The 25,203-nt window shown below is 40.7% G+C and overlaps 1 protein-coding gene across 3 annotated transcripts in view; it reads right to left on the minus strand.

Moving 5' to 3' along the window:
- The window catches only part of Pi4ka (phosphatidylinositol 4-kinase alpha), a 161,424-nt gene that overhangs the window by 135,204 nt on the left and 1,017 nt on the right, over window positions 1-25,203 (minus strand). The gene's annotated exons all lie outside the window — the stretch shown is intronic.

The raw sequence follows: 25,203 nt of genomic DNA on the forward strand, positions 1-25,203 counted from the left end.
CTCTCTGTATTGTTTCAAGTATTCTTTGAAGGGCTCGTTTTGTGGACATGTATTCTTTCAGGCTATTCGTGCCGTGGAAGATTTTTCTTTCCCCCTCAACTATAATAGACATATTTGCTGGGTAAAGTATTCTGGGCTGGCAGTTATTGTCCTGTAGAACTGGAAATGCCTTGGTCCAGGCTCTTCTGGCTTTCATAGTTTCCATTGATAAGTCAGCTGTAATTCTGATGGTCTTTCCTTTGTATGTGACTTGTTGTTTTTCTTTTCCTGCTTTCTGTATCCTCTCTTTGTTCTGTACATTAAGTGTTTTTACTGGGATATGCTGTGGGGAGTTTCTTTTCTGGTCCTGTCTGTTTGGTGTTCTGTATTTATATGAGGATGTCTTTCCTTAATTTTGGGAAATTCTCTTCTACAATCCCATTTAAGATCTAGCCAATACCATTAACCTGAAATTCTTCTCCTTCCTCTATTCCTATGTTCTGTAGATTTGGTCTTTTCATGGTGTCGCACATCTCTTGCATATTCCATTCCTGTGTTGTTTTAAATTTTCCACACTCTTTGGTTGAGTTGTCCAATTCTTCAACTTTATCCTCCAGTGTTGATATTTTTTTTCCATTTCATTCATTCTAGCGGTGAGGCTTTCCCCTGTTGTTTCAAGTTGGCTTACTGAGTTTTGCACTTCCTTCTTCATTTCTGCCTGAATTTTCTTCAACGTTTCTATCTCTTTTGTGAATTCACTCAGACGTTTATCCCTATCTTCTTTTAGCTCAATTTGTTTTCGTGTTCCTTAAATTAGTTGAATTCCTTTATCATGTTTATGATTGTTCTTTTAAGTTCTGTGTCCTGGGTTATCTCTAGGTGTTTCTCCCTAGAGAACTCTTCTATAGGACTGGTGGCATGTGGTGGGGACATAGTGTTTTGGCTTTCCATTTGATTATTTTTCTGTTGTGATTTTGGCATGTGGATTTCTCTTGTTGTTTCTGATTCTGGTGTGAGACTCAAGCCTTCCTTTGTTGAGTTGAAGTCTGCTTTGTATTATTCGTGTGCTTTGGTTTTTTTCTTATTGGGTATGTAAAGCTGGTTGATCTAGGTTTCAGGTTATCTAAGATTTTATATTAAAGGGAACTGATGTCTTCAGATCAGCTACTCAGGAGCTCCCACATAGGCCCAAGTCAGGCTCTAGTCAGGTAAGCTTCCTTCTAATGTCTGGACCCCTACTAGTGGGCACTCACAAGACAATTTGGGAAGTTTGCTGAGGGGAGGCCCAATTCAGGCACTCTCAAGCAGTCTCAGCCCCTACTGTAGGGCAGAGAAGTCTATCCCTGGTGAAGTGAGAGGGCCTCACTGGTCCCAATATAGGGTGTTGGGGACCAGAGGATTTGGGGACGCTCACCACCATGAGGCCAGATCCAGGCACTCTCAGACAGTCTGCTATGGTCTCCTTAAACTCTTTTTATTTATGTACATGTATATGTTTTAGAAAACTTCTGTAGTAGTATGCTTCCATGTGATTTTTTTTCAAAGGTCTTTAGTATCAGTTATCCCTCCCCATACTTCCTCTTTTACTCTCTTCTTCCATTCCCCACCCCACCTAGTCCTTCTATTATTCTCCATTCCCCCTTTATACCACTTTTGTTCGATTTTCCCTCCCTTTAAAGACCTCCTCACATGGCCCCTAACTAGTTTCCTGACATCTGTAGGTATTCCAGTTTAAACACACATGTCTAAAGATGCAAAGAAAGCTAGCATCCACTTAAGAGAAAGAACATAAGATTTTTGTCTTTCTGGGTCTGGGTTACCTCACTCATAATGATTATTTCCAGCTCCATCTATTTACCTGAAATTTTCATAATTTTATTTTTCTTAACAGATGAATAATATTCTATTATGCAAGTGTACCACATTTTCATTATCCATTCATCAGCTGATAGACATCTAGGCTGTTTCCTGGCTATTGTAAATAGAACAGTAATGAACATAGATGAGCAAGCATCTCTAGTAGGATATAGAGTCCTTTGGGTATATGCCCAAGAGTGGTACAGCTATGGTAGATCTGTTTCTAACCTTTTGAGGAACCTCCACACAGATTTCCATATGGCTGTGCCAGTTGCAGTCCCACCACGGTGAATAAGTATTTCTCTTTTCCCATATCCATGCCTACTTTTGTTGTCTTTTTTTAAAAATAAGACACAGATTAACCCCAACTCAGTAATAGTAGGGGACTTTAATACCCCATTGTCTCCATTAGACAGGTCAACTGTATGAAGAATAAACAGAGAGACATCTGGATAAAATGATACCATACATCAAATGGACCTAGCAGATATTTACCAAATATTCCACCCAAGCACTCCATGGAATGTTCTCAAAAACTGACAACATACTAGGGCACAAAACAAACCTCAACAAATACAAAAAACCTGAAATAATTCCACGCATTCTATCAGACAACAACACAATAAAGCTTAAAATCAACATTGGAAGAAGCCCTAGCAACTACACAAACTCATGAAGATTAAACAACACCCTCCTGTATGATGAGTGGATCAAAGGAGAAATAAAGAAATAAAAGAATTCCTGAAATTCAATGAAAAGGACAATACAACACAACACAACCTCTGGGACACTTAAAAAGCAGTCTTAAGAGGGAAGTTTATAGCTCTAAGTGCCTACATTAAAAAACCAGAAAGAGCACAAATAAATGACACCACAACTCAAGACTCTGGAAAGGGAAGAACAAATAAAACCCAAACCCAGAAGAGGAGAAAAAGTAACAAAAATCAGAGCACAAATTAATGAAATAGAAACAAAGAAAGTAAAAAGAATTAATGAATCTAAGAGCTGGTTCTTTGAAAACCTAAACAACTTAGACAGACCCTTAGCCCAGTTAGCCAAAAGAAAGAAAGAACAAATCCAAATCAACAAAATCAGAAATAAAAGGGGAAACATCACGACACCAAAAAAGATCCAGAATATTATAAGGGAATACTTAAAAAACCTATACTCTATTAAATGTGAAAACCTAAAAGAAATGAATGGATATCTAAAATCATGGAAACCACCAAAGCTAAACCAAGAACAGATCAACGGTTTAAACAGGCCCATAACATATAAGGAAATTGAAATAGTAATACAATACCTCATGACTAAAAGAACCCCAGGCCCAGATGGATTTACAGCAGAATTCTACCAGACATTTAAAGAAGATCTGCAACCAAAACTCCTTAAATTATTTGAAAAGATAGAAGCAGAGGGAGAACTCCCAAATTCCTTCTATGAAGCCAACATCACTCTAATACCAAAACTAGGTAAAGACACAAGTAAAAAAGAAAACTGTAGCCCTACATCCTTAATGAACATAGACACAAAAATTCTCAACAAAATACTCACAAACTGCATACAGATGCACATCAAAAAGATCATTCACCATAATCAAGTAGGTTTTATTTCAGAAATGCAGGGATGGTTCAATATACACAAGTCAGTAAATGTCATAAATCATATAAATGGACTCAAAGACAAAAACCACACTGTTATCTCAATAGATACAGAAAAGGACTTTGACAAAATTCAGCATACATTCATAATAAAAGTCCTAAAGGGAATTGGACTGGAGGGAACATACCTCAACATAATTAAAGCTATATACAACAAACCCACAGCCAACATCATTTTAAATGGAAAAAAACACTGGAAGCATTCCCATTAAAATCAGGAAGCAGACAAGGCTGTCCACTCCACTACTTTTCAATATAGTGCTTGAAACTCTTGCTACAGCAATAAGAGAAGGAAATTAAAGGAGTACGAATTGGAAAGGAAGAGTTCAAATTACCCATTTTTGAAGATGATATAATACTGTACCTAAGAAATTTCAAATATTCCACGAGAAAACTATGAGAACTTACTGACACTTTCACTAAGGTGTCTATATACCAATAACAAGCAATCAGAGAAAGAGTATAGGGAAACCTTCCCATTCAGAATAGCCTCAAAATAAAATAAAATAAAATAAAATAAAATAAAATCTCAGAATAAACCTCACCAAAAACATAAACGATCTCTACAACAAAAATTTTAAATCTTTAACGAGATTGAGGAAGACACCAGAAGATGGAAAGACCTCCTATGCTTACGAATTGGAGAATAAATATTGTGAAAATGACCATCCTACCAAAAGCAATATATAGATTCAATGCAATCCCAATCAAAATCCCCATGACATACTTCACAGAATTAGGAAAAAAAAATCCTTAAATGCATATGGAAGCACAAAAGACTCTGAAGAGCCAAAGCAACCCTGAGCAATGATGGTGGGATTACTATACCAGATCTCAAAGTATACTACAGAGCTATAGTCATAAAAACAGCATGGTACCAGCACAAAAATAGACACATAGGTCAATGGAACATAATTGAAGACCCAAATCCGAGTACATGCAATTTCAGACAAGATCACACAATGGAGGAAAGACAGCATCTTCAACAAATGGTGCTGGTAAAACTGGATCTCTACCTGTAGAAGAATGACACTAGATTCTTATCTTCCACCTCACACAAAAGTCAACTTAAAATGGATCAAAGCCTTCAATGTGAAACTTGAAGCTCTGAAATTATTAGAAGAAAATATTGGCAGTAACCTACAAGATATAAGTATAGAAAAGGACTTTATAAATCAGACACAAGTACCTCAGGAATTAAGGTCAACAATCAACAAGTAGGATATCATTAAACTAAAAAGCTTCTGTACAGCAAAAGAAACAATCAAGAAAGTGAAGAGAAAACCCAGAGTGGGGAAAAAAATCTTCATCAGTGACACATCTGACATTCAGAATATATAAAGAACTTAAAAAACAAAGAATCAAGAAAACAAGTGACCCAATTAAAAGATGGGCTAAAGATCTAAATAGAGAGTTCTCCAAAGAAGAAATAAAGATGGCTAAGAAATATCTTGAAAAATGTTCAACATCATTAGTAATTAGGGAAATGCAAATTAAAACTACCTTACAATTTCATCTTACCCCAGTCAGACCGGCTAAGATTAAGAGAACAAATCATACCAAATGCTGGTGAGGATGTGGAGAAAGGGGAATGCTCATTCACTGCTGGTGGGATTGCAAATTTGTGGAACTCTTATGGAAAGCAGTGTGGAGAGTTCTTTAAAAACTAAAAATGAACCCACTATATGACCTGGTTATACAACTCCTTGGCATATACCCAAGGGACTCATCCTATTGCAGAGATATAGAGATACTTGTACAACCATGTTTGTTGCTGCTCTTTTCACAGTAGCTAAGAGATGGAAGCAACCTAAGTGCCCCTCAACTGATGAGTGGGTAACAAAAATATGGTATAATTTGCACAATGGAGTTCTACTCAGCAGTAAAGAAAGATGAAATAATGAAATCTGCAGGTAAGTGGATGGATCTAGAAACTGTTACATTAACACAGACTCAGAAAAACAAAAGACATATGTTCTCCCTCATTTGTGGATCCTAGCACCAAATCCTTTTAAGTGAGTACATATCCTGATACAACTGCTGGAACCAGGAAAATGGAAGGGAACCAGGGAGGTAAAGGGAAAGAAGGAATCCGAAAGAGAAGAAAAATAGGAGACAGGTGTTACTAAGGGGGAAATGTGCAAAAAGGGGTTAGTTAAATGGGAGGGGGAGAAGGAAGGCTATACAAGGAACTGTGGGAATAAAGGGGAAGAAGGAGCTCAAGAGAGGTGGGACCACAGCAGACAAGAATTATTAAGAGAGAAATGTGGAAAAAGGGGACACTTTAAATTGGGACAGTGGGGAAGAAGGATAAGACAGGGAGAGAAACAGGAGACATAAATAGTGCCTAGCTAGTATACAAAACAAGAGGGAATGGTATTAGTCCAAAAACCTACTGAATAATTGCACATATAATATCTCTCATGAGTCCATGAGTATAGCTGAAGGCTACATAACAAGAAACAGTGCCAGACAGGAAAAACCTTCCTTTGAGTTGTTGGCCAGGGCAGTCCAAGAGACTCCTAAAATTACACAGGCTATTGCCACAGTCCTTGATTACCTCCCAGAATTTGATGGTAAGACCCTATTGCTGAAGACAGGACATACTTTGGACACAGGATTTGAAGCAACAGAGCTGGAACTGACCTGGAAGCCACCTCCCTTGAAGGCTAGCTCTCATAGCTTTGGAGAGCACAGGCAAAGCTGCTAAGAAGAACATCAATGGACGGTCCAACCCCAGCTTCAAGGCCCCAAAACCACATCGATAACCAGAACAGCAAGTAACATTGATGTAGTAGTGGCAGTTTTATCTTGGGGGTAATCAACAGCTACCTAATTGGACTTAAAGCCCACTCAATGGGAGAAAACTCATGTCTGGTACTATAAACCTAGCCAAATACACATAGATGGAGAGGTCTCAGATCTTAGAGAAAACTCCAAGGCTGTCACATCCCTAGACAAATGTAATATGGATCCTTAAATCTATAAAGTATCCCATTCACTATCCATCAAAGAAGTTTCTTTTCAAGAGACAGAAATAGAGTTTCATAACTAGTCACACACAGAGATGTCTGTGAATTGCCCAAGCCTAAGTGGCACATCTAGGACGCAACCTCTATACCTAAAGCTCACAGAACATAGAACAAAGGATGAAGAGAACACTAATGCATCTTTCAATTCTCATCAACGAAGCTCCCTCATGCAACAGAGAGCCATGAATGCAAAAGGCCAGAACACTGAGAATAAGAGTCTGCAGAGTGTGGGTCATTGGACAGGACTCCTATATTAAAATCCACCCACCCAGGGCTCAGGAATCATTGTAGAAGAGGGAGCAAAAAGACTGTAAGAGCCAGGGAAGAGGTGCATGACAATACGGAAATAGTCCTACAGACTCCTGGGACTCTTCTCAGACAAACCTACAGCAATGATATCAGCAAGCACAAGACCCATGCAAACTTAAGCAGACAAAAACTCAGGACAGAAGTGTGGAAAGGAGCAGCAGGCCCCAATCTTAGTTGAAGAATTATTGGCAGCTGATTACTGCTAGGTGAAGAAGAGCTGATCTTGAAGGGAGATACTCTAGATAGGCTGACTAAACCTGGGTAGATGAACTTGCACTGAGGGACATTTGGGACACTAACTTTACATGATAGACCTTAACACAAATGACAGAATGCATGAACTCCAGATGGAGGGGGGCTATGGGAGGATGTCAAAGGGGAAGGGGATATAAAGATGATTTTCTGTATGAAATACACAAAAATTCAATAAAAAATTCAAAATAATTAAAGAGTTTAAATGGAGTTACCCTTTAACATAGGGAGAATGTCCTTTCTAGAAACCATAGACTATCAAATAAAAAGCCCAGTGCCAAGAATGGGTTACCTCTTTTGGAGCTGTTTGTCAGTGGCATCCCATAGGCCCTCCTCCCCAAACATTACAGGCTGTTGCCATTATTCTTGGTCACCCTCCAGAACTAGAAAATATGACCCTATTGTTGAAGACACCACATGTTTGAGTCACAGAACATGAAGAAATCAAGCTAATACTGACCTGGAAGCTTTATCCCTACTGGCTAGCTCTCATAGTGCTAAAAGGTGCTACACATGCTACCAAAGAAGAAAAGTAATCGTCAATCTTACCCAGCTGTCGACTCTGTAAACTACAACAACAAACAGTTTGGTAAGATATGCTCACTGGTACAATAGTGGCATGAGTGTTATGGGAGTAACAACCACTTTCTGATTGATTTAACACCTGCACCTCAAGATGGAAGCCATTTCTGGAACCACTAAAGGAGCCAAGAATGTTAAACCTGAGATGGCTCAGCTAGTAAAGATGCCGGCCTCTAAGCCTGGCAACCTGAGTTCCACATGCTGGAGGGAGAGGACCAACTCCCACACGTTGTCCTATGACCTCCACAGGAAAGACATGGCATATACACCTCAACAAATACATACTATAAAAAAATGCAGTAAGAAAGAAATGCTAAGCCCACATCTTTTTTTTTTTTTTAATGTGTATGAGTGTATTGCCTGCATGTATGTGAGTGCACCTGTGTCATGCAATGCCGCAGAGGTCAGAAGAGGGTGTCAGATTCCCATGGAACTGGAGTTGAGGATGGTTCGTAGCCACCATGTGGGTGTTGGGAATGGAAGCCAGGTCCTCTGCAAGAGCAGTCAATACTCTTAACAGCTGAGCCATCTGTCCAGCCCTAAATCTTTATTCAGCATTCCTCCATAAGGAGAAATCAAATACAAAGAGAGCTAAAGACCAAACACAACAGTGGTAATTTCAGGACTCCCACTACTTTCAAGATCTTCAATGAACTATACTCACATCTTGATAGAAAGAATAAAGTCTTGGTCCAATGTGTTTCCTCCAGAATAAAACCTAAAACAGGCCACCTTGGAGGGAAGCTCCTTAAGACACAGGATATTCTTTTTTTTTTCTCTTTTTGAGACAGGGTTTCAGCTGTAGTCCCAGCTGACCTGAATTCACTATGTAGACCAGGCTGGCCTTGAACTCACAACGATCTGCTTGCCTCTGCCTCCCGAGTGCTGGGATTAAAGGCGTGCACCACCATGCCCAGCTTCTTTTTTATTTTTATTTAAAGAAAAATTTATGTGTATGAGTATTTTGCCTGCATGTACGTAGGTGTACCTGTGCATGCAACGCCCAAGGACAAGGCCAGAACTGAATCTGGGACCTGTGCAAGAACAGCCAGTGCTTTTAACCTCTGAGCCATCTCTATAGCACCATGAGACACAGGATATTCTAAGGGGAGTTGAAAGATTCTATCCTGCAAGGAAAAGACTTAATTTAAACTCAGGAAGAAAATAACTCAATGGCTTCAGGAGTCCCTGAAACTGACCAGATTCACTAGGCCCTTCCCTTGCCAAGAATACATAAGCAGAGAGACTCTCAGACAAGTGAGCTGCCTGGAAAGGGTAAATCATGCAACAAGAGGCTCAAATCAGCCAAGCTGCCTGGAAGAAGCTCAGATAACTGAGTTACTTGGAAAAGATACTCTCCAACCTGTTCAGCTGCCTACAAAGTTGTGCAATGTGCTCCCGGTTTCTGGCTTTCGTGAGCTGTCACCCATGCTGGGGTGGGCTTTGGTGATATAACTGTCTTTGAGTCATCTCTGCTCCTGTAACCCCTCACCCATATTCCTGTAAGTAATCCCAATAAAAGTTATTGGCTCACCAAGTTGGACTTTGCTGGTATCCTTACTTTCATCTGTTGTTGGTTCCCTATCTAGGGTGAGTAGATGTTTGTGCACATCTCCCTGCCCCCCAATACTGTCACACAACACAGTGAGAGGCCTCTGAGGATAGAGGTGCTTGTTGCCAAGTCTGATAACTTGAGTTTAATCTCCAGAATCCACATGATAGAAGCAGAAAACCAACTCCTACAATCTGTCCTCAGGCCTCCACACTCTTGGTATGGCAATCCTCCATCAAACAAACAAACAAACAAACAAAAAAAAAATCAAAGGGAAAAGACTCAAAAAAGTACAGGGATATTTATTTTAGTGCTGAGGATCAAACCCAGAGCCTCACACATGCTGAGCAAGTGTTCTACCTCTGAGCTCTACCCAAAGCCCTACAAGGAAACCCCTGTAAATTAAAAAAATAAAAAGGTAGAATCACTATAGAATGAATTATTGAGATTCAAACTCTGATTACTGAGTCAATATCAACTTAGTGGGAAGATTCTGGAGCCCTATCAAAGTTTATGGACTTTGCTCTGCTGTGTAATACTTTACAAAGCCCTTGTCCTTTGTATGGTCCTGTGTAATACTTACCAATACCTTGTTCCAACACAAAAACATACTAAACCACGTACCTGGGAGGAGAAGCTAATGTGCTAAGAAACAGTGTGGAGACTCAGAAACATGTCCAAACTGACAAATGGTTATTAAGTGCAGAAAAAGTGTTGTGTATACAAAAAAAGGTAGCTCATCAATATTCATAAACATATATATACTTAAGTTCTCTTTATTTACTTTGAGATGGGGGTCTTACAATGTTTCCTAGGCTGGTCTTATACTCCTGGGCTCAAGCAAACCTCCTACCTCAGGCTCCTGAGGACTGCAAGTATGCACCACTGCATCCATCTACACTCAACATTTAAGTATGTTTGTGTCTGTGCTTTTCTCTCTCCCTAGAGAGTTCTATGAGTACAGTATAAGAATCATACTTTTCTGTTGTATATAAATAAACCTATGGTTGGCAACCTTTAAGTAAGTGAAATGCACATGGGACTCTGGCATCCTTTCTTGGCTCTGAAATAAACTAGTCTTCCCTGTCTGTAACAGCTGTTCCTGCAGGACTGGAGAAGATAATGCACCTGGTACAAAGGCACAGTCACTGACTGAAGTTAGTACTCACAGCAGCCATTTGTCATGCCGCTAGGCCTCACCAATGTCCTTCAGATGGCTTATATAGGCACTAATCAAGTCAATAATTAATTCACTCACTATTTCCTGAGCACAGATGCCTGCAAAGGAATGCCCTAGGTATTATGGATACAGAGCAAACTGGGAAGTTAAGGAAATGGGGCTACAGAGATGACTCAGGAGTTAAGAGGGTGCACTGTTCTTGCAGAGGACCCAAATTCAGTTCCCAGTACCCATGTTAAGCAGCTCACAACTGCCAGGAACTCCAGCTCCAAGGGATTCCAATGCTTCTGGCCTCCAAGGGCACCTGCACTCACATGCACATACCCTCACACAAACACATACACATAATTAAAATTAATATAAATCTCTTTAAAGTGTCTCTAAGGCCAGGCATGGTGGCTCACACCTGTATACAGCACTAGGGAGGCAGAGGCTGAATGATCACCTATGAGTTAAGAGGCCAGCCTGGGCTACATAGCAGGACTCTGTCTCAACAAACTGAACCCAGGTCCTCACACATGCTATACCAGTACTCTACCACTGAGTTTCATACCCCAACTCTTTTCATATATATATGTTATTATTTTGAAATCAATTATTATTATTTTTTATATGTCTTTTTGAGACAGGGTCTCCCCCTAATTTAGCCCCAGCTGGCCTAGAACTCAGAGATGGTTTATTTTTTATTTTAAGACTGGTTCTCACTAAATTGTCCAGGCTGATCTTGAACTCTCTCTGTAGCCCAGGCAGACTTTCAACTTGTGATCCTCCTGACTTGATCCTGAGTAGCTAGGATTACAGACCAGCACCATCAGGCCTGGCCTCAAAGACAACTTTTGGTGGAGTGATCAGAGAGGGCCTGAAAAGGTATCCACTAAATTGGGATCTGAAACACAAAGAAGCAATCAGAAAAAAAAAAAAAAAAAAAAAAAAAAACGAAAGTATTTTCAGTGGGAAAGAGTAAGCCAGGATGCCAGAAATTCGTATCCAAGCAAAGGCAGTTCCCAGGACTCCAGGGCCAGATTGGCACTTGGACTCTACTCCAGTAGCAGTGGAGGCCACAGCCAATGGAGTAAGAGACCTCAGTTAGTCTGGAATTGAGATTCAGAAGGACCCCTCTGGCTGCTGCATAGAGAATGGATTTTGGAGGACAGGAATGAAAGTAGATAGGTCAGAGACCCTAAATTTGTCTAGGCAAAAATGGGGGTGACCTGACTGAGCAGAAATGGAAAGCAACTGGTTCAGGAGATGTTTTGGAGGATTTCATGACAGATGGACTGGAGACATGGGAGAAAGATCACTTTAGCTGCATTTTTCCACACCAAAAAATACCCAAAAAACAAACATCCAAGGCAGATAAGGTCTAGAAATATTCCATGCAAAGAAAGGCTAAAAAATGTGGGAATATTTAACTTAGAAACACTGAGGTTAAAGGTAAACGCAACTGTTGTCCCCATCTATTTGAGGGGCCCCAGTAACACAACACCAACAGCTACTCCACTGTCAGGGCTATAGTAGCTAGCTCATTTATCTGTCTCCCCACTCAGCTCCTCTAAAACTATCATCTCTTACATCTATGGATTCCCATCTGCTAACCTCTTGGACATGTATGAAGGCATAAACCAAAGGCACCCTCTCCCTCCCTGAGCTGTAGAATCTGTATGTCCAGTCAAACTTTACCCAGACAAGTACACCAGGTTCTCCTTCCACTCCTGATGAGCAGGGTGCCACCAGCCCCTCCAGGCACTATGCTCCAGAGAAAAGGCTAATTCTGAGACTTCCTTCTTTACATCAATTGTAAGGATAGATTTCCCTTCATAGGACAAGTGCTATGGGTTGGACTTGGCTTGATTCTGCTTGCTTGTTCCTTTGCTTTCTAAGTGTTACTCTCTCATCTGTAAACCAATACTCAGAATGGGGATCTGATTTCTAAAATCTCACAGCATAACAATTCAACAATATCAACATGCCCAGACCTTACAGCTTGTACAGTCACACCTCACTGGGGGAGACTGAAGGCAGCAAGCAACCTAGTCTTCCTTGGACTGCCAAGGCCCACTCCACTCTGTCTTCAAACCTGCTATCCCCATTCAACTGAAAACATTTAAATAGCAATAATTTGTGACAATTCATAATTACAATAAAATTTCACTAATTATACTAAAATTAGCCCAGAATTTTTAAATGTGAAGGAAAGAAATGAAAAAGAACTAAAAAGTAACTCAGATCTATAAAGGTCATTCAGTGATTTATGAATTATATTGGTGCAGAAGAAGAATAATGACCAGCCCCAAAATGTCTGTGTCTCAATCCTTGAACCTGTGAACAGTCACTGTTCCAGGCAAAAGAGAAGCTGTAGATTTGGAAACAGAGAAAAGAAATTCTCCTGGATTATTGTGAAGAGACCCACCTCTGCACACAAGTGCACACACATGCATGTTCACAAGCACTAACTAGCACCACCCAACTAAAAAGTACATATACCATCTGTATAACATATTACACACATACAACACACAAAATAAGAAAAGGACCAAGGTGGAAGGCTCCGAAGGAATGATACCTGAAGTTGACCTCTGGCCTACATACACACACACACACACACACACACACACACACACACAAACACAAAGTTCACCATAAGGAATGGAATGTGACAGATTTTTCTTTGTATAATTTCTGTAACAGTTACAGAAATACAGAATACACACAAGTTTCCTTGCTACAGTAAAATGATACTCACTTGAACTTCAGGCCTAAGGACCACAGGCATCTCTCAAATGCACAGAGACGCACAGGTGTGAGGCTGGAAGTGGTTGCACAGACCCAACCACCAAGTAACATGCCCACTTTTAGGCAGGTCACATAAACTCCTATCTTGGTTTTATCAGTTAGGTAACTAGGCCCAGGGAGGTCAAACCAAAGTGAGTCAGTAGCCTCTGCCTTTTGTCACTCCTTACTCAAATATCACCACTTTCACTTCATTCATTTTCAATCACTTCCAGCTGGCCAAGGAACACGTGGTGTACACTCTGAGCCTTATAACTTCTCTGTAAACCTAGGCCTCTGTGTATCACTTTTTACCCCTTCTGTGGTGCTTTTTCCATGGTTTTTGCACAGTTACAATCCAATCTGTCTCCATCTCCCTTATGAAAATTTTACCTATCCTTTCAAGATCCATTTTTCTCTTTCTCCCCTTTTCCCAGCCCCAATACTTCAGATTCAACCTAGGGCCTTATGCATGCCAGGTATTCACTCTACCAATGAGCCACATTCCCAGCACTTTTCTAAGATCCATTTCAATCCAAGTGAACTGTTCCCCCTCAAACGTTTTCTAGAACTCAGGAACATCATGTGTTCTCTCCTCTATACCTCGAAATAACTCCCTTGGAAAACTGCTTCTCTTGAGATAAAGGGCACTTCTCACTTCAGAAAAGTACTCCTTATCTATACATCTTCCACTCTTCAGAACTTTACTTAGTGGAACATCTGATGAGTTGAGAAGGAAAGAAAAGAGGTACAAGAAGACTAGAACCCAATTTCTAACTATGTTGTAACCAGTTATGTCACCCAGTTATCTCACCAGTCCTCCCTTACCAACAGACAATATGTGTTCCAACACCCTAGTGGAGGCTTGGAAACACAAAATTCTGAAACCTATAATGCCATTTTCCATCTTAACTAAACCTACATTATGTACTGTGGCTATACAACAACAAAACTAGCATCAATTTCTTTTTCCTTCTCCACAATTACATGGATAGATTCACTCTTATCATAAACCACAGCTTTAAATCTTTTTTCTTTCCTCATTAAGTCTAGAATTTACGCCTCTCATTAAAAAGAAGCACTTTACAGATCCTTTTGGTTACATCCAAACTGCAAGTTACTGGTACTCTTGAGCTTTGGTGCCATTATTAAGTGAAATAAAGATTACTTGAACTAAAGTACTGAAATAGCTTGAAAGCTAACATGATAACCAAGATAGTTACGAAGTGACTATCAGGTAGGTACTGGTGTTGACACTGGGCAAAGGGATGATTCCTGGGCAAAGGGATGATCCTTGGCAGGGCAGAGGAGAATAACATGAGGTTTTATCATGCTACTCAGGTGATGCACAATTGGAAACCTATAAATTGATCATTTCTGAACTGTTCCATTTAATTTATGTATATGATGTGGGTGTATATATGTGTGGATGTGTGTCTTTGTAAGTACTTAAGCACATAAGTGTCATGGCACACATGTAGAGGTCAGAGTACAACCTCAGGTGTCAGCCCTCACTCTCTACCTTTTTGAGATCAGGCTCATTCAAAGTATGGTTGGGACTGGAGAAATGACCAGCTATTAAGAGTGTGTATTGCTCTTGCAGGAAGATCTCTGTGAGTTCCAGGTCAGCCAGGACTGTATAGTGAAACCACCTCAAACAAACAGACAACAAAAAGCTCCACTTAATTTAAGTGACAAAACTGATTTATAACACAAATCAGAAAACAATTATGTAACTTAGCACTGGGGAGGCTGGGACAGGATTGCCAAGTTCAAGGTCAGTCTGGGCTATATAATGAGTTCTAGGGCTACAGGGTGAGTTCAGGTGAATATAGAATGTGACTCTGCCTCAAAAAGGCTGTGGCAGGGGAATGATGCTGGATAGATAGCTCAGCAGTTAAGAGCACTGGCTGCTCTTAGAGAGGATCCACACCTAGATTCAGCTCCCAATACCCACATGGCGGTTAACAACCATCCATAACTCCATTTTTAAGGGATCCGATGCCTTCTTCAGGTCTCCATGGGCATTGCATGTTTGTGGTGCACTTACATACATGCAGGCAAAACACTCATACAGATAAAACAAAATAAAATAAAATTTAAAAAACGAAACCAGACTTTTTGGCTGGAATGTAATGCAGTGGTAGAGCACTTGCTGGCATGCAAGAAGCCCTGTCTGAGCCCCTGTAACACAAAAAAGGAAGTAACCAACTAAATGACTGAGGACTCTAAAAGCCTAGCATAAGCGCATAGTTTTGATGTGAAATACCCTTGGAAACTGAGACTCTCATGAGAAAAACACCTGAAGATCTACCTGATCCTGGGCCCTATGGAAGTCATCACATATCATATAAGGGAAAACCAATTTTGGTGGGTGCCATTCTCCAAATAATAACACCGACTGAGCCTCTGTTATGTACTATGTGCTAGTCTGCATTAATTTCTTTTTTTAATATTTTATTTATTATTTTTATTTTATGTATATGAGTATATTGTCTGCATGCATGTAGGCAAGTGCACCCGAGTCGTGCAATGCCCATGGAAGTCAGAAGAGGGCTTCAGATTCCCCTAGAACTGCAGTTACAGATGATTGTTAGCCCAGGTCTTCTGCAAGAACAACCAATGTTCTTAACCACTGAGCCATCTCTCCAGCCCCCCATTAACTTATTTCTTACAAGAATATATATGCTGGGTGTGGTGCCCATGCCTTTAGTCCCAGCACTCGGGAGGCAGAGGCCCAAGGATCTCTGTGAGTTCAAGGCCACCCTGGTCTACATAGTGAGTTCCAGGCCAGCTGGGGCTACAGGAAGACCCTGTCTCAAAAAGACCAAATGAAAAAAAAAAAAAGAATATATTAAGTAGATGTTATGCATCATCCCATTTTACCAGTGATGAAATAGGTACAGGAAAGTCAAAGTTCTTATACAAAACAAAACTTTAACACTATAATCTTTTTGTTTTTATGAAAAGAAAGGGGTTGGAAAGATGGCTCAGTGGTTAAAGGATAAAAAGGTAAAAGGAAAGCTTTTTAAAAATCAGAAGAAGCTGGGTGTGGTGGCACATGCCTTTAATCCTAGCACTTGGGAGGCAGAGGCAGATGGATCTCTGTGATTTCGAGGTCAGCCTGGGCTATTTAGTGAGTCCAAGTCAGCTGGGGCTACAGGGAGACCCTGTTCAAAAAAAAAAAAAAATCAGAAAAAAAGAGGCTGGAGAGATGGTTCCGCGGTTAAGAGCACTGGCTGCTCTTGTAAAGAACCTGATTCGGTTCCCAGCACCCACATGGCAGCTAACAACAGTCCCTAACTCAAGTTTCAGGGGAATTTGTTTTTATGGTCATCTATGGTGGACATATGACTTCTGAACAATCAACATGCCTTTCTACACTTCACACTTCACAGGAAACAGCATTACGTGTACTTACATAGTTAATGACTCAAAAGTTGGAGAAAATTAGTAGAAGCCCCACTCTCCTCCAATTTCTTAAGCTCTGCTCAAGTGTCTGTCAGGGTAGACACAGATGTAAATATCCTGTTACACCTATTCCAATGGACAATACACCATTAATCAGGGGAGTTGAACAATCAGGAGGTACTTATTTTCAGTTCAGCTCTGTCTCTCACCCAAGTGACCTGAGGGGCCAGCGAGATGGCTCACTGGGTAAAAAGCACTCGTCACCAAGCCTGACAAACTGAGTTTGATCCCCAGGACCTTCATCGAGAAAGGAGAGAATCAACTCGAGGCAAACTGCCATTTGAAAACACATGCACCATGGCACATGTCTTGTGACACGAAATAAAGAACAAAACCTACCTGAACATCTCTACTTGCAGTTTTTCTTCTGTAAAATGTGGACAAACTGCTGATTCCATATATATTCTTTCTCTCTTTTTTTTTTTTTTGAGACAGGGTCTCCCTGTAGGCCCAGCTGTCCTGGAACTCATTATGTAGACCAGGCTGGCCTTGAACACACAGAGATCTGCCTGCCTCTGCCTTCCAAGTGCTGGGATACAGGTGTACACTACTACACCTGGCCTGATTCCATATATACTATATATAGAATCTCGCTTTTACCTTAAAACTATGTAAAATTAGCAAATCTTCCCTGAGCTTCAATTTTTATCACATATAGGAAGATTACAGATTTTAAAAAAAAATTTTAAATATTTTATTTATTATTTTTACTTTATATGTACGAATGTATTGCCTGCATGTATGTGAGTGCACCCGTGTCATGCATGCCATGGACGTCAGAAGAGGGCTTCGGATTCCCCTGGAACTGGAGTTAAGGACGGTTCATAGCCGCCATGTGGGTGCTGGGAATCGAACCCAGGTCCTCTGCAAGAGCAGTCAGTGCTCTTAACCGCTGAGCCATCTCTCTAGCCCTACACAGATATTTTTTGTAACATCAATGCTTATAATAAAACCCTGTGATCCAAGAACTGCTTATAGTTATAAAGAGATAATATCTGGATTTATCTTCCTAGGAAAATGAACAAATATATGAAACCAGGTCAAGCAGCACAGGACTGCAATATCTAATAGAAAACAGAATGAGCCCTATTGTTAAGCTAGTTTTCTGCCAGTGATATGCCCTGACCACAGGCTGAGAAGGGAATCCCAAGCAGATTATGAAGGTCTCCCTAAACCGCAAGGCAAAAACAGACATACAGGAAATCTGACAGCTAAAAATCCTGAAAAGAGAGTAAAACTAAAATAAGCCCCAGAAATCTGCAGTAAAGTTCCCCTTACTTCAGTCTTTGATGAATACAGAGATATATGAAGTTAGACAAAGAACAGGGGACCGTGAGTCAAATGGCTCTCAGAGTATACAAGAACTGAGCCTACATTATTCTTAGCAAAAATAATTGCGGAGCTCAATTATTCCTTCAGCAAAAGCTATTTTAGACTTGCTTTAACAGACTTTGAAAATCAGCTTCAAACCTGGATGTGATAGCACGGACCTATAATCAGGACTTAGGAAGTTGAGACAGGATACTGAGTTTAAGGCCAGTTTGGGCTATATAGTGAATTCCAGGTCAGCCTAGGCTATACAGGTATCTTGTTTCAAAAAAGAAATAGCTTTAAAGGCAGTGTGAATAGCTGCCTAGCACATGTGAGGCCTTGGATTTGATTCCTAGCACCACAAAATAAATAGGTTCCACAAGAGAAACAGTTAAAAGATTCACATACACCCATGACAAAAACACTCAACAAGGGGCTGGAGAGATGGCCCAGTGATTAAGAGCTCATACTGCTGTTGCAGAGGACACAAGTTCAGTTCCCAGCACCCACATTAAGCAGCTCACAACTGCCTATAACTCCAGTTCCAGGGGATATGACACCCTCTTCTGGACTCTGCCAGAACCGACACTCGCATGTGCACGTTCAGAGACACACACATATACAAATAATTAAAAATAAAATAATTTTTAAAAACAAAACAAAAAAACACTCAAATGAATGCAGGAAACTTCTTCAAACTGAGAGAGAAAAAGCAGCTCACTTTGTGTGTCTGTGTATATGTGCGTTGACAGAGACTGAACTCAGGGCTTTATGAATGATATGCTATGCAAGTAATTAGTATATCCTTGAGCTGCATGCCAGATCCCCAATGTGGCACATTTAAAGACAAGTTTTCCCTAAATCAGGAACCAGACAAGAATGTCTACTCTTACTACTTCTATTCAGTACTGTACTGAAGGTTCTAGCAATAGCAGCTACAAAAGAAAATGAAACAGACATCCAGATTGGAAAAGAAGTAAAACTACCTCTATATGCAGATGACAAAATCTTGTCTAATGGAAAAAAAAAAAGCTAAAAGGTACTAGAATAAGTTTAGCAAAGCTGCAGAGCTGCAGATCTACATACACAATCAATTGAATTTCTATACATTAGCAATGGGCAAACTGAAGATAGCATAAGACAACCTGTGAGGGGCTGGAAGAGATGGCTCAGCAGTTAAGGGCACTGGCTGTTCTTGCAGAGGACCCAGGTTCAGTTCCCAGCACCCACATGGAGCTAACAACTGTCTGAAACTCTAGTTCCAGGGACCTGATGCCCTCTTCTGACTTTCATGGGCATTATATAACACAGGTACACTTACATACATGCAGGCGATACACTCATACTCATAAAATAAAAATAATAAAAAAAATTTTTTAAGACAACCTGTGAGAAAAACCCATCAACAGAAATTGTGCAGGAAAAAAAAAAGTACAGATTCCTAGCACCTGTGTAAAAAGCCTGTAACATCTGCCAGCTAGTCTAGCTAAAACAGAAAATTCCAGGTTTAGCCAGAGACCTTGCCTCAAAAAGGAAGGGGGCTAGAGATGGTTCAATTGTTAAGAGCAATTGCTGCTCTTGCAGAAGAACCAGATTTGGTTCCCAACACCCACAATGCAGCTAACAATCATCTGTAACTCCAGTTCAGGGGGATCTTATATCCTCTTCTGGCCTCCATGGCATTGCACCCTCAGGTACAATGACATACATGCAGGCAAACACTCATACCTTTACAAATAAATTTTAAGCTGGGTGTGGTGGCACATGCCTTTAATCCCAACACTCTGGAGGCAGAGGCAGGCAGATCTCTGTGAGTTCATGGCCAGCCCGGTCTACATAGTGAGTTTCAGACCAGCTGGGACTACGGGGAGATGCTGTCTCAAAAAAGAAAAAAAAAATTTTTTTTTAAAGGGTAAGGTGGAAAGTGTGAGGCAGACACCAAATATCAACCTCTGGTCTCTACATGCACACTTATAAGATGAGTATACTCATATACATACATGTATACACACACACACACACACACACACACACTTCTTGAGCTTAACTTGCCTAGGCTGTCACATTTGTATACATGTTACTGTACTGGTTGATAAGAAAAGGCACAGATGTGGTCATCTCAAAAGAGAGAGCCAGGACACGGAAGCCTGTTCATGGGTTTTCTAGACTTTGCCTATGCCTTTTTTCCTTGCTAATCTTATCACACATTCTTTCACTGTAATATACTTTAACCACAAATATAACTGTACTCTATTCTACTCTATCTTCCAGTGATCACTGAATTGTATGAACAGTCTTACAGGACTCAAAAACAAAACACATCCAAACCAGGCCTGACTCACAGACCTGTAATCCTAGCTATTCAAGAAGCTAAGGCAGAGGATCAAAAATTCAAGGCTACCTGGTCTACAGAGTGAGTTCAAGGCCATCTTTTAGGAAATTTAGTGTCAAAATAAAAAGTAAAAAGAGGGCTGTGAGTAAAGTCATCCTTAGCTATATAGCCAGTTGAAGGCCAACTTGGGCTACAAGCACTGGAAATATATATAAGTTGGTGATAGAAAGTTTGCCTAGCATACCTGAAGTCCTAGGATCATTCTCTAGTACAAGGGAGCAAGGAATAAAATAAACAGAACCAGATATAACAAACATGATGGTATTAACACACAAAGAAAACATGAACACAGTGCAGAAAGAAATGGGAAATACAAAAAAAATTGCATGGAGTTTCTCTTATCTTAAAAAAAATCACTAACTTGAACTGACAGATTAACAGCAAAACTGAAGAACGTAGAAGAAAAGGTTGGTAACTTGGGTTGAAGAGATGGCTCACTGGTTAAGAGTACTTGCTGCTCTTATAGAGTGCCTGGGTTCAGTTCCCAGCACCCACATGGCAGCTAACAACTGTCTGTAACTCCAGTTCCAGAGGATTTGACACCTTCTTTTGATCTCTGTGGGCACTGCATGACACAGGTGCACTTACATACACCACAGACGCCTTCTCCACAAAGTAAGTTGTCTCAGAGCCCCTCAAAATGCCCACAAGTACATAGTTGTATTTATAGCTAAATTTTATTACAGTGAAAGGCTACCAGCAGGGGGAAAAAACATAGGTCTTATCTAGAGAAAGAAATGCACAGACTTCTTCATACTTTCTATATCCTCTGAGGTTAAGCATGTTTATTTCTTGCTATAACAGCAAAAGTTACTGTAATTTTTGTGTCCAGGAGCCACTGCACGTAGCTTTAGCTCAGTGCAAAGAGAGCCAGGTTCACCTCCTTAACCAATATACACAGAGACTGGCAAGTGTATAGCTGTGCACAATCCTGTAATGACCCCTACCAGTCAGCACCTGCTTCAGGCTAGCTCATGGCAATGATCCCACAGGCTGCATACTATCCTTGCCAAAGTGCTCAAGTAGGATGGAGTCCTCATTGTGCTGCTCGGGGTATCAGATCTCATCCATTCCAAAAACGCTGTGTGATCAACCCAGCTGCTCCTAGATCACCAGCTTCCTCAAAGGTTCAGCCAGTTGTATCAACAGTGTATTGCTAACACATCAACATAGACTATGGGTCTATGTACTGCTGTTGCTGCTGCTGCTCTTCCTACTGTCCACACCATTCAGGAATCCCCAACCCCCAGCAAACATCTTAATGCACAGTCACAAGTTACTATACAATGGGCCTGCTTCTCACATACAAGGTTAGGCACTTTAAACTGCTTCCAAGTTGGTATCTGCCCCATCCCCAAAGCAAAATCAAATGTTGGATGAACAGCTACTTCCTCTTATTAAAGCCATGCATCCTACTCTTGCTGTTAAACTCATTGGCATGCCCTTGCAGATTGATAACTTGAGAACTATCTCATATGCTTGAGTCTCTAGAGTCTCTTGCTCCAAGGCTGATAAGGCTGTAGCTATACTGCAAGCCACCAAGCTAGAGGCTGCCCAGAAGGCAGTTACCAGAGCCACTGTCATTCCAACTGTTTACAATTTATCAGAGACCAGGAAAAGAAATTTGTGCTTTGAAATAGCGAAAAATTTAAATATTACGAAAACAACCCTGAAAAAATATAAAATTTAAAAAGGAGAGGAGTTGGGTGTGGTGGCACACGCCTTTAATCCCAGCACTCAGGAGGCAGAGGCAGGCAGATCTCTGTGAGTCCAAGGCCAGCCTGGTCTATGTAGTAAGTTCCAGGTCAGCTAGGGCTACAGGGAAACCTTGTCTGAACAACAACAAAAACCTCTTGCTTTAATAAAGTTCTTTAAACAGTGTAAATATATATGTGTCTGTGTGAGTGTGTACATGAACACATGTACCTGGGGATGTCCACTAAGGGCTCAGCACCTAAGGCTTTTTATTGAAGGTTGGTCACATAGACAGGATCTACCTAGCAGCTATCAAATAGATCTCCAGAAGGAAAGCAGATGTTTACATAAATCATATAATATGCACAAAGAGTTTAGGCACAATGAATCTGCTTATCAGTTAGAAACTGAGGAAACAGTTCAAATGCCCCAATTCTCTGATGTCAACCATCGCCAATCTCAAAAGCAAGCCCTGTTTGCAGTCTCAAATCTGCTCTGTTAGCTCTTTTACATAGAAGTGGAGGTTAAAATTGCCAGTGAGTCAAGTATTTTCCAAGTGGTATTAGGGTGCTATAAACCCAAGGCAGTATCAATTAACTGAAGCAGTTATGACAAGATACAAAACTAACAACATGCCGGGCTTGGTGGCATACGGCTTTAATCCCAGCATTTGGGAGGCAGAGGTAGGCGGATCTTTGTAAATTCAAGGCCAGGCTGGTCTACATGGTGAGTTCTAGGCCAGCTATGGCTACAGGGAGACCCTATCTCAAAAAGACAAAAAACAAAAACAAAAACAAAAATAAAACCAAAAAACTAACAACATTACAATTACAGAATCTGGGGATTTTGTTTTGCTTTGATTTGGGTACTGGTCAACCCAAGGCCTTGTTCATGACAGATAAGTACTCTATCACACACATATTCTACCATTGACCTATACCCAGAGCTCTCATGAGCTTTTAAAAAAAACTGTTTTTCTACATTTATTGGGGGGGGGGAACGTTGCCATATTGCCAGTCCTCCAACAATGTGACTGAATAATGAAGGCAAGTTGAGCTCAAGATGTACTTTTCAATTATTGAATGAGAAAGGGTACTATCACTGCTAGAGATGCAGAACCATCTTCTTGTTTTTGTTTTTTTGGTCTTTTTGAGACCCTGCCACACTTGCACTGTGGCAGCTCCAGCTGGCCTGGAACTCACTATGTAGGCCAGGCTGGCCTGGAACTCATAGAGATCGCCCTGCCTCTGCCTCCCGAGTGCTAGGATTAAAGGCATGCACCACCACGCCCTGCTAGAACCCTCTTTTTAAAAATCTTCCAATTCAGGCTGGTGTGAGTGCTCCATGAGTAAAGGCCCTTGCCACTAAGCCCAAGTTCAATACCCAGAACCCACATAGTGGATGGAGAACCACAAGTTGTTTTCTGATTTCCACACTTGCACTGTGGCAAAAATGCATGCACAAATGCACACAAAAATGAATGTTAAAAGATTTTAATTAAAAAAAATCCAACTCTCTGCACTCTCTTCTCCCTGAACATAATAAACTTCTGATATGTTTGTTGGTTTTCTTTCTAAGAGTATACCTGACTAGCTGGCAGAGTTTGATTTAATAATATGGTCCATTATCCGTCAGACTCATCTAAGGTTACCAGTGATCATTCATTAAGTGCCCACAGGCTTGTTTTTATTCATGTCATTGTGTTGATCTTCATAATACTCCTACCAAGCATTGTTCTGTTTTTTGGTTTGGGATTTTTTTTTACAGGAGAAAGTAGAGATTGGCATATGGAACTGACTTGTCCAGTCACACTAGTATAAAAAGATTGTTTTCTCACTCAAACTCATGTTTTTGTCATTCTATTGTACTCCCCTGACTTGTTTTTTTCCTTTTGACTCAGGACCTCAATATGTTGCCTAGGCTGCTGCCACTGCCTCCTACTCCTCTTCTTCTAGATTTATTTTTATTATTTGGGTATGTGTGTGTCTGTGTGAATGTATGCTATATGTATGCATGCCTGAGGAGGCCAGAAGAGAGATTTCCTGGACCTAGAGTTACAGGCAGTGGTGACCCACCAGATATGGGTGCTAGAAACATAATTCAGGTCCTCTGGAAGAGCAGTGAGCTCTCTTAACCTCTGAGCCATCTCTCCAGTCCCTTCTCTCTTTTTTTAAAAAAATATTTTATTATTTTTAATTTTTGTTTATGAGTGTATTGCCTGTATGTATGTAAGTGCATCTGTGTCATGCAATGAATGCCCTTGGAGGTCAGAAAAGAGTATTGAATTCCCCTGGAACTGGAGTTACAGACAGTTGTTAACCACCATGTGGGTGCTGAGAATCAAACTCGGGTCCTCTGCAAGAGCAGCCAGTGCTCTTAACTGCTGAGCCATCTATCCAACTTCTTTCCTTCTTTGTTTAAAGATTTTATTTTTATTAAGTGTGTGGGGGCGGTGTATGTGTGTATGCAATTCACCCTCAGATGCCAGAAGAGGGCGTCAAATCCACTAGAGCTGAGTTACAGAAGTTATGACCTGCCAGTCATGGGTGCTGGAAACCCAATTCTGGTTCTCTACAAGAGCAGCACGTGCTCTTAACTGCTGAGCCATCTCTGCCGTCCCTGGGCTGTCTTCTGAGTAGCAGGGACTACAGGTATCTGCTACCAAGTCCAGTTCATACTCTCTCTTTAACCAGAAGTCAGGTTGGCATTAGATCTTCCAGGACCTGCTCACCTTGCAAGTGAGTGATAAAATCAAGTTTGAGAACTGACTAAAAGACCAGGTCACTCTGCCAAAATGCCTAAGATAGCATTTTGTCTTCATCCATCTCCAGACCACAAAAACCACTCCCAACTGTGGCAGGCAGGTGTGCAGTCATCACAGCTCTGATCCTGCCCAAAAAACACCCTCTTCGCATCTTTGAGAAAGCTGACTGGATAAACAACCCTATCCCTTCAATGCTAATGCACTATGCTGAGTCTCATCACACACTGGTGGGATGAGGGAAAAAGCTGGCTTTTACTGCTCATCAACTCTGTGCCTTGCCCTGAGCAAGACACTTTATACCTGAACTCATTTAATCTTCTTTCCTTTTATAAATAAGCAAACAGGTATGAGCATTTAAGTGACTTTCCCAAGACTACAGTAACAGTAAAGGGATCAA

This window comes from Nannospalax galili, unplaced genomic scaffold (genome assembly GCF_000622305.1).
Source record: "Nannospalax galili isolate Female #2095 unplaced genomic scaffold, S.galili_v1.0 scaffold321, whole genome shotgun sequence".
Lineage (NCBI taxonomy): Eukaryota > Metazoa > Chordata > Mammalia > Rodentia > Spalacidae > Nannospalax > Nannospalax galili.